This window comes from Arctopsyche grandis, unplaced genomic scaffold (genome assembly GCF_051622035.1).
Source record: "Arctopsyche grandis isolate Sample6627 unplaced genomic scaffold, ASM5162203v2 HiC_scaffold_390, whole genome shotgun sequence".
Taxonomy (NCBI): Eukaryota; Metazoa; Arthropoda; class Insecta; order Trichoptera; family Hydropsychidae; genus Arctopsyche; species Arctopsyche grandis.
The window spans coordinates 23313-28576 of record NW_027518530.1 but is presented as its reverse complement, the minus strand read 5'-3'; the positions used below and the strand labels follow the sequence as shown (position 1 = coordinate 28576).

The following is a 5264-nucleotide window of genomic DNA, read 5'->3' as shown; positions in this document are numbered from 1 at the left end:
CTTAAATGAGTATAATCTAGCCGTTAAAGTCGAATATAATAATAACAAGTATATTTATTAAATATTATTAACGTAAATATCTATAATCCGGCCGTTATGGTCGAAGATCAATATAAAAAGGGTGTTTATTAAATAGCATTAGCTTAAATAGCAATATTTATAGTCGAAGATAGACATAACATGGGTATTTATTAAATAGCATTGTCTTAAATATCTATAATCTCGCCTTACTTAATAAATGCTCCATTTTCATTAACTTCGACTATCACTCATACAGTTTCGTAGAAATTCACCCTCCATTTCTCTGTCTCCACGAATGTAAAACAAAGAACAATTTTTCTTAAACTCTTGTTAACCACTGATTCAGTAAGTTCTCCACTTTTTGGCTTTTATAATCTCTTTATTTAACAATTTTTATTTTTTATGAAAATTTTACCCAATGGCAGAAGTAAAATCTTTGAAAGGAGGCTCATTTAAAACACTAAAGTTACATCCACAATTACTCAAAATTTGCCTTTTGAGAACCCAACACCAATTCAAAGAAAGACAATTCCTTTAATACTTGAAAAGAGAAGTTTAATGGGAATAGCTAGAACTGGGAGTGGTAAAACGTTATGTTATTTAATACCTGCAATTATGAATGCAATTAACAATGAAAACACTTTAATTCTTTTACCAACAAAAGAACTTGTTTTACAAGTTAAAAGTATTTATAAATTACTTTCTCGTCAAGTTTATATGACTGGAAAAGTTACAATAACAACACTTAGAGATCTAGAAGTTAATGATATTTCATTCCTTGTAGTAGATGAAATTGATAGAATTCTTGAGGAGGGTTCATTAAAAGAATTTTTTACTAAAATTACTGAAAGTGTGACATGTCAAAGAGTTTATTTTAGTGCTACCCTACCAGATAACCCCATTGATATTCCAATTGTACAAATTGAAGGGAAAATCCCAGAATCAATTTCTCATTTTTTTTATTATGTGCCAACTGAAAGTAAGGAGTCTGCATTACTTAATATTCTTGATCGAGAGAAAAAAACAATAATTTTTGTAGCTACAAGATATGGTGTAGATCTTTTATTAGCAGTATTAGAGAAATATAATTATGTAGCTAAAGGAATATATTCAAGTATGGATGATGAAGCTAGAAAAGAACATTTTATTGATTTTATGAGTGGTAAAATTAAATTGTTAATTGTAACCGATGTAGCGGCAAGGGGTATAGACATCCCACATCTTGAAACATCAATTTCTTATGATCTTTCAGATGAGAAGACATTTGTTCATAGAGTAGGAAGGGTTAGGGGTATGGGAGAGCAACACTCATTTGTTACTTATTCTGATGTTTTTCATTTCTTTAATATTAAAGAAACACATTTACCAACGGTTGAGATTGGTACAATTCCTCAGAGTTTATTAGATCTTTATGATTTGTCAGATCTTGATCATCTAAAATTTTGTGCTATGCGGGATATCAAAGATGTCTTGATTTTAGAAGAAAAGTAAGTGTTCCAGCAGAATACAAAGCACTTGTAGACAATTTTAGTGTTCATCCAAGATTTAAAGTTAAAGAGACTCTTGCAGATCAACTAAAAAAATTAAATGCAAGAAAGTTTGAAATTGCCCCCGTAGTAGAGAAAAAGTCATTTAGAGATCAATTTTTTATTCCTTACTCTAAAAATGAAAACAAAACTCATTGCTCGGCTTTTGCAGTATCTAAAGATGATTATATGAGAGAACAGAAACCTCGTCAAAAACGAACATTTCTTAAGAAGGCCAAACCAGCACCAACAAGCAAATGATAGGAGTTGGATTATGGCTATTTAAGATAATACTTTTTTATAAATGCCGTTATTAGTATTATCTCGTCTGATTATAATAAATTACAATTCCACTTTTAAGTTTTAAAGTAAACACCGGTAGTATTTAATCTAATACTTTTTTAAAAAATGCTTTTATTTTTATCTCGTCTGATTATAATAAATTACAATTACAATTCCACTTTTAAGTTTTAAAGTAAACACCGGTAGTATTTAATCTAATACGTTTTTTATAAATACCGTTATTAGTATTATCTCCTTTATTATAATAAATTACAATTACAATTCCACTTTTAATTTAAAGTAAACACCGGTAGTATTAATCTAATACTTTTTTAAAAATGCTTTTATTTTTATCTCCTTTATTATAATAAATTAAAATTACATTTTAAGTTCTAAAGTAAACACCGGCATTTAGTATTAAAGCTAATAAAGCCAATACTTTTTTTTCATAAATGCTGTTATTATGATTATCTCGCTTTATTATAATAAATTAGATAAATTAAAATTACATTTGAAGTTTTAAGTAAACACCGGTATTTAGTATTATGGCTATTTAGACAAAAATATTAGTTGGTTATATATAATTAAAAACCCCATATTTACCTCAAACTCTTACTTTATTTAATAGTTGGTTATATAATTAAAACCCCCATATTTACCCCAAACTCTTACTTTATTTAATAGTTGGTTATATATAATTAAAAACCCCATATTTACCTCAAACTCTTACTTTATTTAATAGTTGGTTATATATAATTAAAAACCCCATATTTACCCCAAACTCTTACTTTATTTAATAGTTGGTTATATAATTTTAAACCCCCATATTTACTCTTACTTTATATATATTTGGATTTTATAAAATTGTATTTTTTGTGATAAAAGAATTATGTAGAATTATTTATTATTCTCGAACATGTTCCTTATATTTTGGAAATTAAATGTCCTTTTCTCAATACTTTTGTCACTTAAAGATTCCTGGCTTTGGGTGTCTGTTTCACACCCGGTGGTTAAATTACTGGATTTTTGTTCTAAATTAAGTTGTGACATTAGTTTTTGTTGCTTCATCCTTTCGTTGCCTGGTCCCACTACACGATCTACAACGGCTTTAACTTCAATAATAAGGCGTTCAGATTCATCATAATTTAGAACGGATCTATTTGTAAAGCATCTAGTTATTTCGCTAATAATGACTGCTCTTGCATATTCATAAGTGTGAACTGGTTCCTCCTCACATTTTCTATCTCTTGGATCATCTTTTCGTCTAAATGCTATTAAGTCTAAAATTTCTTCTCTTGAAAGAACAACTGTTCTGAGTCTCATTACATCCTTCATATGATTTGTTTACATTTTATCTTTTTATGTCAGAAATTCAAAACGTTTCTGTTTTCAAAACAAATCACAGATTGTTTCTGATATTAAAAGTTTAAATTAACGAAATATCATAAAATTGATAATATTAAAACAAGAAATTGATATCCATCGATTTTAAACTAAATATTATTTCGGCTAATCATTTCCTTCAAAATTAAAAATAATTGTTTTTAATTAAATACAGCTAAAGTGCTATCTTTGTTTATGTTTCAATTTGTTGTTTTATATTATGAAAAGGCAAAGTAATTTGTGAATGGTAAATACACGGTAACGTAGTTTGGCAATGGTAAATGCACGGCAAAGGAATTTGTGAATGGTAAATAAACGGTAACGTAGTTTGTGAATGGTAAATGCACGGCAAAGTAATTTGTGAATGGTAAATAAACGGTAACGTAGTTTGTGAATGGTAAATGCACGGCAAAGTAATTTGTGAATGGTAAATAAACGGCAAAGTAATTTGTGAATGGTAAATACACGGTAACGTAGTTTGGCAATGGTAAATGCACGGCAAAGTAATTTGGAATGAGAAATGCACGGCAAGAGTAAATCGTTTCGGCTAAAAGTATAAATGAAATTTAAGTCTTTGTAAAAAATTTTTTAAAAACCCCTACTTTAAAAAAAGAGTTTATGATATAAAGTGATTTTGGCAATAACGAGTTTCTTATAGCTATTAAACGTTAATAAATACCCCTTGTTAGACCACTAACTTCTATAACATCTAATTTATTTGAAGAACTTTGGTATAATGAAAACCATAATTTATAAATAGTAAGAGTTTGAGGTAAACATGGGTATTTATTTAAGTATAATATATATATCCAACTTAATTTAAAGTATGAGTTTGAGGTAAACATGGGTATTTATTTAAGTATAATATATATATCCAACTTAAATTTATACTCAGACCTACTAATTACTGTGTTTTGATATAGAATTATGTAAAATTTTAAGTTTCGGCTGATTATTATCTTTACACTAGATTATAGAAAATACAAGTTAAATTAATATTTTGCCAATACATCTCCCTTAATTTGCACAATTCATTCTAATATATAAAAGCAGGGCTATTGCAAACATATAAAAGTTTTCGTAACATATTAAAAGACTGTTTTTTAAATTAACTTAAACTCACATAGGCTGAATTAACATAGGGGGTAAGAAGTTTTAACGATTAATATTTGTTTACTTGCCCTGTAATAAGAAATCTGAAAATATGATTTGATAATTAATGGATTAGTTCTTTAAGTAAAATATAATCATAACACGGGTATTTATTAAATAATATTAGCTTAAATGGTTATGATTTAACCAAAAAGCATATTCAAAAATTGTAGAGCGTTTGTCCAATTATCTCAAAAAGATGTTCCTGTTTAGTCCCAGTTAATCCGTGTTGCCAGATCTATGTAAATCAACTCATTCTGTAGTTAAAGTGTGATAATAATCTCAGATAGTGGCAGCAATATTGTATGGCTTAGTTGAGCAAAACATAATTAAACTTGTTGTTGAATGACCAACTCGTGAATAAGGGTAAACTAAATGCTGAAATAACAGAAAAGTGTCGTTTTACAAATGATTGTACTATGGGAATTATTCTACACTCTATACCGTTTGCCCAGGTTAGACATTGTCACTCTAGACAAAACCCCCAAAGTGGAATCTTGTTTCTATGGGAATTATTCTACACTCTATACCGTTTGCCTAGGTTAGACATTGTCACTCTAGACAAAACCCCCAAAGTGGAATCTTGTTACTATGGGAATTATTCTACACTCTATACCGTTTGCCTAGGTTAGACATTGTCACTCTAGACAAAACCCCCCTGCAGTGGAATCTTGTTACTATGGGAATTATTCTACACTCTATACCGTTTGCCTAGGTTAGACAATGTCACTCTAGACAAAACCCCCAAAGTGGAATCTTGTTACTATGGGAATTATTCTACACTCTATACCGTTTGCCCAGGTTAGACAATGTCACTCTAGACAAAACCCCCAAAGTGGAATCTTTTTCCCAATTATAAACCTAACAGGATAAATTGAAAAGACATAAAGGAATAAAAAT

The 5264-nt window shown here is 28.8% G+C and overlaps 1 pseudogene; it reads left to right on the top strand.

Annotated features, from left to right (window-relative positions):
- The first annotated feature begins 439 nt into the window (after positions 1–439).
- Positions 440–1808, top strand: LOC143922112 (uncharacterized; annotated as a pseudogene).
- The last annotated feature ends 3456 nt before the right edge of the window (positions 1809–5264 follow it).